Below are 14,785 nucleotides of genomic sequence, written 5' to 3' on the forward strand. Positions count from 1 at the left end.
GATACTTAGGAAAAACTGCATGACACACTGAGGGATAAATCTTGCCTAGCAACTCATCTTGGATTGCAAGGGATCGCTTGAAGCGGTTGAGACGGACTGGTTCTATGCAAGACTATGTGAAGGATTTTTCATCCATGTTGTTGGACATCCAAAACATGTCGGATGAGGATAAGCTGCATTATTTCATTTCTGGAATGCAAGGCTGGGCATAAAACGAAATTCGTAGGCAGAAAGTTAAAGATCTTCGTAATGCAATTGTGGTTGCAGAGGGATTGATAATTTTTTGCTCAACGGGTCTAACTTCTGATCCTGCCTCTTCTTCTAAGTCAAATAAAAATGAAAAGAGTAAGGACGGGAAGAACGATAATCAGAAGCATGATGGAAATGACAAAGGCAAAGGGAAGATAACTGCTTCTTCATAAAAAACAAACAGCTAACGGGTGGTGAAAAGGTTCGCTGGACATGTCAAAAACCAGGACATCATGTATGAAACTGTCCAAATCATGGAAAGATAAATACTTTTCTTGCTAGAGAGGAGAAACAAGGAAAGGGACAGGAAGTTTTTGCTTATGTAAATCCATTGCGGCTGTTGAACATTTTGGCTTGTGCAACTATGGCGGATGATAAAGAAAATGCTCCCAAGGAAGAAGTTGCATACGTGAATGCTACATCAGATGATTTGACTGATGCTTATTCCACACTAATGTATGTGAATTTAAAATCGAAAACAAGAGTGTCGTGACTATGGTTGATACCGGAGCCACGCACACCTTTGTTGCCTCCAAAATTGTTCAAGAGTATGGGCTGCAAGTGATAAAATGTCCGATCTTAATGATCAATTTTGGCCCTCCTTTTCCTTAATCAATTTCTCTATGCTTCCAAATTCTTAATAATTTACTAAATATATTTGACTTTGTTTTATCCAAAATATTTATTGATTTTTATAATCGCGAGATTTTTTAAAGTGAAGAAATGTAAATATTAGTCTTATTATAATATTATCATTATTTTAGTTATTTAATCAATCACCATCATTTTATTATGCAAACAAGAATTATTTGTTAATAATGATTTATTATATAAATATATGCATTAATTTTATAACTATAAAAAATAATATGTTATTATAAATTATTAGAATTATGGAAGTATAGTGAAATTTAAAGTGAAAAAGGACTAAGTAAAATTGGCCCATCTTGTTAAAGCAATGTTATTCAAAAGGGGCAATTCTTAGAATATATTTTCAGATTTCTAGTTCCCCTAAGTCAACCAACTTGGCCCAAAAAATAGTTCAAATCAGAGGCCCATACCCACCAGCCCTCTACTCTATTCTCACTTCCATGTAGACACCATATAAGCATCGTGTCAGTGCCACATAGGCACCAACGATCACATACACACAATTAGCACACGCCCCTACATACCAAAGCACACGCCAAACACATCCCTCACGCACATCTCCACTCTTCCATCCACGTGTCGCCATCCAAAGCCAAGGCTATTTAAATATATGGCTGGGATTAAACCGTTAAGACCTTTCTAGAAATCATATAATTTTAATATTGGTATTCCTTCTCTTTTCCTTTTTGTATAACTTTTTAGAATAATCTGAACCGTCAATCTTTAATCCTAAGGCTAAGATGATTTTAACTGAGAAACCCTAGTCATTTCCTTGTCTCTCTCTTCCTCTCTTTCTCTGCGATGGTAGAGCCAAGATTTGACTCTATCTCTATTTTTAACCAAGTTTTGACATCCACAACCCAAGACTAGAACCTTGCGTGCCTATTTCGAACAAAGGAGATCTCTTTTCGCCTTTATTTTTGCTTGTTTGTAGATGCATTGCTATTTTTTCACCCCAAAACAAATCGAATCCTCACATAGCAGTCGGTAATATCACTGTTTTGGGCATTTCTATGGCGTATCTCTGCCATATTAAAAGGTATACGCTAATTTGGTTATTTTTTTTATTTTAGTTCTCTCAATTTCCCTATTATCTCTCTTTCTTTTTCCTTGAAATGGACATACCATGGAAGACCACCCAACGTTCAAAATTCAAACGTCCTTTGACCCGATTTCAAACCTTAAAATTCTGCCCAAACTAACCCTAGAAGAGTCCTAATTCATCTCCTATAAATATCAGTCATGGTGGAGATTTTCAGCACCTTATTTACTTGCCACTTTTAGACTCTTGTCCTTGCCATTCTTCTCTCATTTTACTCATTAGAACTACATTTTAAGGGCTCATTTTGGTCAGCCTCTACTGGTTTTGTTTAACTAGGTGTTGGGCTCGTTTCAGGGTTTGACGATCGTTCGAGATTGCGGAGTAGAGGCCGGAGATATCAGACCTTGATGCGACCCTAGTTCCTGCACCACAAAATGTTAGTAATTTTGAAATATTTATTTAAAGATCTGGAATGTTTGTCTATTTATTCGAAAATGTAAATCATACTTAACTGCTATAGAAATCACGATCAAGATTTTTTATATGTATCTGTTTGCATAAAGCTTGAAATAAAATAAGAAGTCAAACTAATTGGTTATATGAATAAATAAGCTTACTGATATTATGTCTTTGCTTTAATGACTGTAAATTTACTCTTTCCTAGTTCGAATATCGTAGAAAACATGATGGTTGGAAAAAGTAATTAAATGTATGTCTAGATTAATTGACCATGTTACTTAATAAGGAACTTTAAAGGGGCATTCTTTCAACATTTAGTTACGATGACTATAAGAATTTACCATGTCAAAGTGTTAATTTTGTTTCACCTCTTAGAATTCACGCCTATTAAAATTTTAAGCCTTGACTCCTTTATATCACGACCCAAATCTCAACTTGTCGTGATGACATCTATCACAATACTAGGCAAGCCGACAATCACAAAATAACCACGCATTTAAAATTAAAAGCATGATTTAATAAGTTTAACAGTAAAAAATCTCATAAATAATCGATAAGAACAACTGCGACTCAACTATAAAATCTCATCAAAATCCGGGTGTCATGGAGTACATGAGCTACTAAGTGTCAACATCGTCTAAATTTTCAATACAACTATCTGAAAAATAGAACAGTACAGAATAACACTGAAAGGAAGGAGAGTCAAGGTCAGCGGGCGTCATAGCGGTTACCTCAATAGTCTCCTGGCAGATACTGCTCCGAGTCTAGCAACCACTGGGTCCAGATGTACCTGGATCTGCACACGAAATACAGAGTATAGTATGAGTACAACCGACCCAATGTATCCAATAAATAATAGGACTAACCTTGGGATAAAAATAGTGATGAGCTTATAAAGGTACAGTTCAAATCAAGATAATAGTAGTACTGATACAACAGGAAAATGATAGTAATAACTCAGAGAAATGCTATAACCAATTCGTACACAGTACAGAAATGAAGACATGATTTCAAGTTCAAAAATTTAAGCTCAATATTGATAACATATGTCAGGTATAGCTTGTATGAGGAATCTTACAGCTCTACGTGTACATGTCAAATGTGTATATCACATGTAGTGCATCAAAGTAATAAACTCATGTGCTCACACTCTCAGAGTGCTCAATCTCACTGTCTCATACTCCCACTCATCACTCTCAATCACTCAGAATACTCAATGAATCAACATTTTATGGTATATGCACTCAGTGCTAGTATGTCAGATTCCGGAGGGGCAGATATCGTCCAAGCGCTAATATAAAGCCAATATGGCTTGCTGCGGCGTATAGCCCGATTCCATAATAATAGATAAATCCTATAAAGCCTGTTGTAGAATGCAGCCTGATCCATAATAATAATATATATAAAGCTAATAAGCCTTGCTGCGGCATGCAACTCGATCCACAACATCACTCACAACACGACTCTCAGGCTCCAACTCAGTCATCAATCTCTCCAGTCTCACGGGCTCACATATCTCGTACCACTTAGCCCAAACGATGATAATGGGATGTAACAGTAAATAATAACTGAAACTGAGATATGATATGCAAATAAATGAATATAACTAAATATATAGTTGTAATTTAAGCAAATAACTCAACAACAGAAATGACCTTAGTGGGCCCCAACGGATTAAGTATATAGCCTAAACATGATTTCTAACATGGATCACAGCTCAATTACTCTAAAATGTAAAAAATTCATGGATAGAAACAAGATTAGATGATTATACAGTACCACAGAATCAACCGAGTCATAATTATCACGGTACACGCCCACACGCCCGTCACCTAGTATATGTGTAACGATCCGACTGGTCGTTTTAATTTTTAGAACTCTATTCCCCTAAATAAAACTTCTCGCGCTTGCTTTAAGTAATTTATGAGCTGCGGGGATGGTTGATTCAGTAATTGGAAGAATTTGGGTTGAAATATGCTTATTTGATTCCTTAAGATTTTCTTAAAAGGCTAAGTTTGACTTTGGTCAACATTTTAAGCAAACAAACCAGAATTTGTGTTTTGACGGTCCCAGAAGGTCCGTAGTAAAATATGGGACCTAGGCGTATGCCCGGAATCGAATTCCGAGGTCCTTAGGCCGAGTAAAGAATTTTTATTAGAAAATGTTAACCTGAAATTCTAAGGATTTAAAGAAACTAAATAATGATTGATCACATGGGTATCAGACTTGTATGTTGGTTCCGGAGCCCGGTACAAGTCCAATATAACATTTAAGACTTGCCCGCAAATTTTGGTGTCAATTCGAGTAGTTTAAGGGCGTTTCGGCTTATTAGAGGAAAATTAAGAACTTGAAGTTCATAAGTTTGATTCAATTGGTTTTAGGGAGTGATTCTTTGATTTAGCGTTGTTTTGGGCGTTCCGAAGGTTCGAGTAGGTCCGTTTCATGATTTCAGACTTTTCGCTATGTTCGGGCAGGGCCCGGGAGCCTCGAGCGTCAATCGGACGAGGCTCGAGTGAAGTTGGAAATGTTGAGAAGTGTTGAAGCATCTGCTTCTGTCATAACCGCACCTGCGGTTGGTCGACCGCAGGTGCGGACCGCCTATCGCAGATACGGCCAAGGTAGGCTAGGCCCAAAACTGTAGAAGCGGCTTCAATATCGCAGAAGCGGTCGCAGCCCGCTTGGCCGGTTCCACAGATGCGCCCAATTTCTTGTAGAAGCGGAAACGCAAATGCGGAAATCGTTGAAGCAGTGAGCTTCATTTAATACGGGTTCTAAGTCATTTTTGCCACTTTTCACTCCTTCATTGGCAATTTTGGGAGCTTTTGAGAGAAGACTTCCACCTAGCATCTTGATGTAAGTTTATCCCACCTATTCTTAGTTTAATACTTGTGTCTTAGATAAATTAAACACTAGGATTTAGGTAAAATCATGAGGTTAGAGCAAAACCTAGGATTTTGATAAAACTTAGATTTTTCCATGTGATCGGGTATGGAGCGAAGTAGAAATAATATATTATTGATCCTTAGGTTACAAAGAACAACTTTCTTCGAAAAATTTCGGAATCCGGGCACGTGGGCTTGGGGTCGGATTTTAGAAAACTTGTGTTTAAAGCTGGAAAATTGCTTTAATAGTTAGGATGTGATCTTATGAGCTTTCATTGACTAGTTCTTACCCCATTTAACTAGTTTTGGATCGTTCGGGCTCGTTCTTGGTATTGGAAGTGCACTTTGGAGCGAGGTGAGTCTCCTTTCTAACCTTGTATGAGAGAATTATCCCCATAGGAGTAATAATTGTATGATTTAATACTAAATGCGGGGGCTATATACGCACTAGGTGACAAGAGTCTGTGCGTAGCTACTATCATGTTAATTGTCCGGGTAGTTTAGGACCCGTGTCATGCTATATTTGCAAATGTTATATATCTTCTTGCTAATGTGATCATTAGGATATGCTAGGGAATTGGAAATGAACATAAGTGAACATATGCTGTGTTGAACACTGGGTGACGAGAGTCCGTGCGTAGCTACTATCTTGTTAATTGTTCGGGTAGTTTAGGACCCGTGTCATGCTATATTTGCAAATGTTATATATCTTCTTGTTAATGTGATCATTAGGATATGCTAGGGAATTGGAAATGAACATAAGTGAACATATGGTGTGTTGAATACTGGTATGAGTTTATTTGAATATAAATGCACCTTCTTGTATTTTTCTGTTGAAAATTGATATTTCGGGATCGGGCCGATCGCCTCGGTAGAAATAGATGCATCTATGGTTCGCGCCATTCGACCCTCTGGCAGTGCACAGTTTCTTTTATGTTGGATCAGACCATTGACCTCGGAATAACGTGCGCATGATATTTATGTGAATTTATTATTGATGACCTGCCTAATACATGGCTTACATTGTAAAGGATTAGCTGGGGTATTAAAATGACATGACTTAGAAATACTTATTTCAACTGTTATATATTGTGACCATCATGCCTGCATAAATATCATATTATATTATTTGGCCCTAGTAGGTATCAAGTCGACCTCTCGTCTCTACTTCTTCGAGATTAGACGGGATACTTACTGAGTACATATTATTTATGTACTCATGTTACGCTTCTGTACTTAATTGTACAGGTTTTGAGGTAGGTTCATTTGACTATTAGACCGGTGCGCGTCCCTGATCATAGTCCGAGACTTTCAAGGTGAGCTGTTTCCCTTTGTGTGCCGATCAGCAGCTGGATGGAGTCTTCCTTACTTTTGACTGTCTATTCTGTTTCACACAGTAGGATAGATGTATTATTTTGTATATTCTACTAGTTGCCCACAGCTTGTGACACCATGTCTTGACACACACATTAATAGACGTTTCTTTTGGACTGTTTAATTATTATTGAATGTTGCATGTTATCACCTGCTTTTAATTGCAAATTAAGAAAAATGTTGTAACTGTTTGGGTAAGTAAAATAAGAATTCACTAATACTTCCGCGTTGGCTTGCCTGGCAACGGTGTTGAGCGCCCTCATGACCTATTATGGAAAAATGGGTCGTGACAACATGGTATCAGAGCACTTGGCTCATGTAGGTCTCACAAGCTATGTACCTAATAGAGTCTTGCGGATCGATATGGAGACGTCTGTATTTATCTTCGAGAGGCTATAAGGTATTAGGAAAATTACTCTTTATTCATTTCCTGTCGTGCAGTGGTTGGTATAAGACGTTTGTATATTGGAGTCGCATGGGGTTGACTTCACTACTTTTCAGCTAGAGGGCAGGGCCTATAGATGGTGGTAGTCTTATGTTCTTGGCATGCCGGCAGGTTCCCCTTCCCTCACTTGGGGTCAGTTCATATAGTTATTCTTGGATAGGTACATTCCACCATTTGAGAGGGAAGAGCTGCGGTATCAGTTTGAGCATCTAGAGCAGGGTCAGATGTTTGTGATCGATTATGAGGCGAGATTTTCTGAGTTGTCTCGTCATGCACTCATGATACTTCCCACTGATGTAGAGAGAGTGCAGAGATTTGTTGTGGGGTTGCACCCCGGTATTCGAGCTAGCATGGCCCGAGAGGTGGAGATGGGTATTGAGTATCAGCTAGTGGTGGAGATTACTCGCAGGATTGATGGATATCGCCAGAGGGGTAGAGAGCAGATTCAGCAAGACAAGAGGGCCCGATTTTTGGGAGAGTTCAGAGGTGCGCCAGCTAGGGGTAGAGGTCATTTTGGGAGCGGTCAGCCCAGCAGAACCTCGTATTCAGCACCACCACCACCTCCCCGAGCTACTCTAGTGAGACCATATTTTAGTGCGATGCCCCGGAGAGTTCTTACCGCCCACCAGCTATTCAGGGTTCCTCCAGCGGGTATTCAGGTCCACATGGTTCTTCTGATTCTTATTTTAGTGCTATGCCAGAGAGTTTATACCATCCATCGGCTATTCAGGCTTCTTCCAGTGGGTCTACAAGCCATCAGGGTCAGCCATCAAGGCAGCAGGTCACCGCACCACGGGGTTGTTTCAAGTGCGGAGACCTTGGTCATATGAGGAGATACTGCCCCAGGCTTCGGGGCAAGGTAGTGTTGCAGGGTCAGTAGCCTATGATTTTTGCACCGGCTGCCCCGCCACCTAGAGGTGGAGGGCAGACTAGTAGGGGCCGTCCTAGAGGTAGAGGCCAAGCAGGGAGAGGTTAGCCAACTACTGCTTAGTCAGGTGGAGGCCAGCCAGCCGGCGCTCCAGCCAGATTTTATGCCCTTCCAACTAGGCAAGATGCATTAGCCTCAGATGTCGTCATCACATGTATTATTTTCGTCTGCGGTAGAGATGCTTCAGTATTATTTGATCCAGGGTCTACCTATTCGTATGTGTCATCTCTGTTTGCTCATTTTCTGGTTATTGCTCTTGAGCCCTTGGGCACTCCTGTTCATGTGTCCACTCCTATGGTCGATTCTATGGTTGTGGATTGGATCTACAGTCTTATGTGGTCACACTTTGTGGTTTCGAGACTAGAGAAGATCTCTTGTTGCTCAATATGATCGATTTTGAGATCATCCTGGGCATGGATTGGTTATCTCTGTATCACGCCGTGCTAAATTACCATGCCAAGACTATTACTTTAGTGATGCCAAGGTTGGAGTGGAAGGATTCCACAGTTGATACATCTAGCCGGGTTATCTCTTTCCTAAAGGCTCGTCATATGGTCGAGAAGGGGTGTTTGGCTTACTTAGCTTATGTTGGGGATACCACTATAGGGTCTCCGAAGATTGATTCAGTTCCAGTATTCGAGAGTTCGCCGATGTGTTTCCTTTTGATCTTCCTGGCATGCCACCGGATCATGATATTGATTTCTGTATTAATTTGGCTCCAGGCACCCATCCTGTATATATCCCACAATACCGTATGGCTCCGAAGGAGTTGAAGGAGCAGCTTGAGGAGTTGTTAGCAAAGGGGTTTGTAAGACCCAGTGTATCGCCTTGGGGCGAACCAGTGTTATTTGTGAAGAAGAAGGATGAGACTATGCGGATGTGCATTAATTACCGCCAGTTGAACAAAGTCACCATCAAGAACAAGTATCCGTTGCCTCGTATCGATGATTTGTTTGACCAGTTGTAGTGTGACAGGGTGTTCTCCAAGATTGACTTAAGGTCAGGATATCATCAGCTGAAGATTCGGGACTCGAATGTTCCGAAGATTGCATTCTAGACTAGATATGGCCATTATGAGTTCCTGGTGATGTCCTTTGACTTGACTAATACCCCAGCAGTATTCATGGACTTGATGAACAGGGTATTCAGGACTTACATTGATTCATTTGTCGTCGTCTTCATTGACGACATCTTGATATACTCTCATATCCTGGGAGAGCACGAGCAGCATTTGAGGGTAGTGCTTCAGACCTTGCTAGAGCAGAAGCTATATGCTAATTTCTCCAAATGTGAGTTCTGGCCAGAGTCAGTGGCATTTTTGGGGCATATTGTGTCAGGAGAGGGTATTAAGGTGGACCCCAAGAAGGTTAAGGCAATTCAGAGTTGGCCACGTCCTACTTTGGTGACCGAGATCAGGAGTTTTCTGGGGTTAACATGTTATTACAGACGATTCATGCAGGGCTTTTCATCTATTGCATCACCTCTGACTAGATTGTTCCAGAAGGGTGCTCCCTTTCGTTGGTCTGATGATTGTGAGGCGAGCTTTCAGAAGCTCAAGACAGCCTTGACTACAACACCAGTTCTTGTGTTGCCTTCCGATTCAGGGATGTATATGGTATATTGTGACGCTTCACGCGTTGGATTTGGGTGTGTATTGTTGCAGGAAGGGCGAATTATTGCATATGCTTCGCGTCAGCTGAAGATCCATGAGAAGAATTATCATGTGCACGATTTGGAGTTGGCCGCGATTGTTCATGCTCTTAAGATATGGAGGCATTACCTGTACGGGGTATCATGTGAGATTTATACTAGTCATCGCAGCTTACAATACTTGTTCAAGCAGAGGGATCTCAATTTGAGGCGGCGTAGATGGCTTGAGTTGCTAAAGGATTAATGCATCACCATTCTTTATCACCTGGGCAAGCCAAATGTGGTTGCAGATGCCTTAAGCAGGAAAGCAGAGAGTATGAGTAGCTTGACATTCATTCCAGCAGAGGAGAGGCCACTAGATTTGGACATCTAGTCCTTGGCTAACAAACTTGTGAGGTTGGATATTTAAGAGCCCAACCGAGTTCTTGCTTGTGTTGTTACTCAATCTTCATTATTGGGGCAGATCAAGGCCCGATAGTTCGATGATCCACATTTGGCAGTTCTCAGAGAGACAATGCTTCAAGGTAGTTCCAAGGAGATTTCTATTGGCAAGGATGGTGTTTTGCGTCTCCAAGGTAGCCTATGTGTTCCTAATGTTGATGGTCTGAGGGAAAGGATACTAAAGGAGGCACACAGTTCGCGGTATTCTATTCATTCGGGTTCTACGAAGATGTATCGTGACTTGAGGCAGCATTATTGGTGGCGGAGGATGAAGCAAGACATAGTGGAGTATGTGACATGGTGTTTGAATTGCCAGCAGGTCAAGTATGAACACTAGAGGTCGGGTGGCATACTTCAGCAGATGCCTATACCAGAGTGGAAGTGGGAGCGCATTACTATGGATTTCATAGTTGGCTTGCCCCGAACTTTGCGGAAGTTTGATGCAGTGTGGGTCATCGTGGATAGGTTGACCAAGTCGGCACACTTTATACCGGTTGTGACTACTTACACTTCGGAGAGACTGGCTCAGATTTACATCCGAGAGATAGTCCGCTTGCACGGTGTGCATGTTTCCATCATATTAGATAGAGGCCCTCAGTTCACTTCTCATTTCTGGAGAGCTGTTCAGGGTGAGTTGCGGACTCGCGGGAGCTTTGCACAGCATTTCATCCACAGACCAACCGGCAGTCGGAATGGACAATCCAGATCTTGGAGGACATGCTTAGAGCATGTGTGATTGACTTTGGAGGGCAGTGAGATCATTTCTTGCCTTTGGCAGAGTTTGCTTACAACAACAGCTATCAGTCCAACATTGAGATGACTCCATTTGAGGCTTAGTCAGCGGTACCGTTCTTCTATCGGGTGGTTTGATCCTGGTAAGGCTAAGTTATACGGTACAGATTTGGTGCAGGATGCCTTGGACAAGGTAAAGTTGATTTAGGAGAGGCTTCACATAGCTCAGTCCAGATAGAAGAGTTACGTGGATCAGAAGGCGCGCGATGTATCATTCATGTTTGGCGAGAAGGTTCTCTTGAAAGTCTCGCCAATGAAGAGTGTTATGAGGTTCAGGAAGAAGGGGAAGCTGAGCCCAAGGTTTATTGGCCAATTTGAGGTGTTGAGACGAGTTGGGGAGGTTGCTTACGAGCTTGTTTTACCCCCCAATTTATCGGGAGTTCACTTAGTCTTTCACGTGTCTATGCTTCGGAGGTATCATGCCGACTTGTCCCATGTGTTGTACTTCAGTACTATTCAGTTGGATGAGAGCCTGAGTTACGAGGAAGAGCCAATTGCCATTATTGATAGACATGATCGCCAATTAAGATCCAAGAGGATTTCAGCGGTAAAGGTCCAGCGGAGGGGCCAACCAGTCGATGAGGCAACCTGGGAGTCAGAGGAGGACATGCGGAGCAGATACCCACACTTATTCAACACGTCAGGTACTTTTCTATGACCGTTCGAGGATTAACGTTTGTTTAAGAGGTGGAGAATGTAACTACCTGACTGGTCGTTTTGCTTTTTAGAACTCCGTTCCCCTAAATAAAACTTTCCGCGCTTGTTTTAACTAATTTACGACTCGCGGGGATGGTTGGTTCAGGAATTGGAAGAATTTGGGTTGAAATATGCTTATTTGATTCCTTAAGATTTTCTTAAAAGGCTAAGTTTGACTTTGGTCAACATTTTGAGCAAGCAAACCCGAATTTGTGTTTTGACGGCCCCTGAGGGTCCGTAGGAAAATATGGGACCTGGGCGTATTCCCGGAATTGAATTTCGAGGTCCCTAGGCCGAGTAATGAATTTTTATTAGAAAATGTTAAACTGAAATTCTAAGGATTTAAAGAAACTAAATTATGATTGATCACATGGGTATCAAGCTCGTATGTTGGTTTCAGAGCCCGGTACAGGTCCAATATAAAATTTACGACTTGCCCGAAAAATTTGGCGTCAATCCGAGTAGTTTAAGGGCGTTTCGGCTCCTTAGAGGAAAATTAAGAACTTGAAGTTCATAAGTTTGATGCAATTGGTTTTAGGGAGTGATTCTTAGATTTAGCGTTGTTTCAGGTGTTCCGAAGGTTTGAGTAGGTCCGTTTTATGATTTCAGACTTGTCTGTATGTTCAAGCGGGGCCCGGGAGCCCCGAGCGTCAATCAGACGAGGCTCGAGTGAAGTTGGAAATGTTGAGAAGTGCTGAAGCATCTGCTTCTATCATAATCGCAGAAGCGGTCCGCCTATCGCAGATGCGGCCAAGGTAGGCCAGGCCTAGAACTGCAGAAGCGGCTCCGCAGAAGCGGCATCAAGACCGCAGAAGCGGTCGTAGCCCGCTTGGCCAAATCCGCAGATGCGCCCAATTTCTCGCAGAAGCAGGACCGCAGATGCAGAAATCGCTAAAGCAGTGAGCTTCATTTAATGCGGGTTCTAAGTTATTTTTTACCACTTTTCACTCCTCCATTGGCGATTTTGGGAGCTTTTGATAGAAGACTTCCACCTAGTATCTTGAGGTAAGTTTATCCCACCTATTCTTAGTTTAATGATTGTGTCTTAGGTAGATTAAACACTAGGATTTAGGTAAAATCATGGGGTTAGAGCAAAACCTAGGGTTTTGATAAAACTTAGATTTTTCCACGAGATCGGGTATGAAGCGAAGTAGAAATTATATATTATTTATCCTTAGGTTACAAAGAACAACTTTCTTTGAAAAATTTCAGAATCCGGGCACGTGGGCCCGGGTCGGATTTTAGAAAACTTGTGTTTAAGGTTGGGAAATTGCTTTAAAATTTAGGATGTGATCTTATGAGCTTGTATTGACTAGTTCTTACCCCATTTAACTAGTTTTGGATCGTTCGGCTCCAAATTGAGAGTTCGGGCTCGTTCTTGGTATTGGAAGTGCACTTTGGAGCGAGGTGAGTCTCTTTTCTAACCTTGTAAGATGGAATTGTCCCTATAGGAGTAATAATTATATAATTTGCTACTAAATGCGGGAGGTACGTACGCACTAGGTGACGAGAGTTCGTGCGTATCTACTATCATATTAATTGTCTGGGTAGTTTGGGACCCGTGTCATGCTATATTTGCAAATATTATATGTCTTCTTGCTAATGTGATCATTAGGATATGCTAGGGGATTGGAAATGAACATAAGTGAACATATGCTGTGTTGAACACTGGTATGTGTTTATTTGAATATATGCGCCTTCTTGTATTTTTCTGTTGAAAATTGATATTTGGGGATCGGGCCAATCGCCTCGGTAGAAATAGATGCATCTATTGTCACGACCCGGATTTTCCACCCTCGGGAGTCGTGATGGTGCCGACTCGTAGGCAAGCCACTAAATTTAGAAAATTCTTTACTTCTTTATTTTAATCCTTTTAACAACTTGCTTTAACATGTGATAGATATTTAAATAATAGCGGAATATGAGATTAAGCGGAAGACTTAAACAAAATAAACCAAAATAATTCGGAAATCAACATATGGCTCTACCCAGAAACTGGTGTCAGAACTTTCACGAACTATATATGATTACTACATACAAACGTTTGAAAGAAAGAACATTGTCTGTCTCGGATACAATGTTAACAGAACAAAATAACTGATAGAAGAGACGCCGGGCCTGCGAACGCCTGCAGGACTACCTCGGAATTTCGGTGGACTGAAGGCTGGCTCCCAAACTTCTGCTGCTGACCCAGTGCTGCTCCGGTATCTGCACATAAGTGCAGAGTGTAGTATCAGCACAACCGACCTCATGTACTGGTAAGTGTCTGGCCTAACCCCGGTGAGGTAGTGACGAGGCTAGGACAAGACTTTAGATAAACCTGTGCAATTATATATATATATACAGCAGAAACGAAATACAGAAATAAACAAAAAAATATAGGAGGGGGAAACATGCTTCGGGGAATAAAAACAGAATATCAAGAGAATTATAAAGGAATCAAAATCAACCACTAACAAGAATGAGGAAAAACAAAGACAAACTTCACTTTCTTTTCACATCTTGTTGCAAGCGTGCAACCCGATCCCGATTCCTGTATCTCGTGCCACCCGCTCCCATTTTATTGTATCTCGTGGTAGGCGTACCACCCACTCTCATTTCATTATATCTTGTGGTAGGCGTACCACCCGCTCCCATTTTATCATATCTTGTGGAAGGCGTACCACCCGCTCCCATTTCATCATATCTTGTGGTAGGCGTACCACCCACTCCCATTTCATCATATCTTGTGGTAGGCGTACCACCCGTTCCCAATTACAAGCCAATAATAATCACAAGAAATCCCGGCAAGGGAACAAAAGCAATAACAACTTCCCGACAAGGGAATAATACTATCAAAACAAACATCTCGGCAAGGGATCATTAATATCAAACAAAAATCCCGGCAAGGGAACAATGATGATAATAACATATGAAGCGCAATAAGTCACAACGGAGTCATAACAACTATAATACAAAACTCACGGGCATGCTTGACACCAACGTATATATACTCGTCACCATGCCTATACGTCATTCTCCACAATTAACATGTAGCAAATAAGACACAACTCCTAATCCCTCTAGCTAAGGTTAGACCAAACACTTACCTCGATGCCTTGAACACAACTCAAGTTTCAATTATAGCTTTATCCCTTGATTCATCCACCAATTCGGTCGTATCTAGCCACAAGTTA

General features: G+C 41.3%; 1 protein-coding gene across 8 annotated transcripts in view; it reads left to right on the forward strand.

The window, feature by feature from the left end:
* Nucleotides 1-1,549: 1,549 nt before the first annotated feature.
* LOC104241937 (uncharacterized) overlaps nt 1,550-14,785 on the forward strand; it is a 41,709-nt gene continuing 28,473 nt past the window's right edge. For 3 of the 8 annotated variants that reach the window (XR_011405253.1, XR_714841.2, XR_714842.2), the window contains exons 1-3: nt 1,565-1,939; nt 2,297-2,378; nt 6,532-6,599. The gene's annotated coding sequence lies outside the window, so the exon portion shown is untranslated. Of the gene's footprint in view, nt 1,940-2,296; nt 2,379-6,531; nt 6,600-12,376; nt 12,615-12,945; nt 13,017-14,785 lie in introns of those variants that run through there. The other 5 variants (XM_070167752.1, XM_070167751.1, XM_070167753.1 and 2 more) reach the window with 5 other exon arrangements.

This window comes from Nicotiana sylvestris, chromosome 2 (genome assembly GCF_000393655.2).
Source record: "Nicotiana sylvestris chromosome 2, ASM39365v2, whole genome shotgun sequence".
Lineage (NCBI taxonomy): Eukaryota > Viridiplantae > Streptophyta > Magnoliopsida > Solanales > Solanaceae > Nicotiana > Nicotiana sylvestris.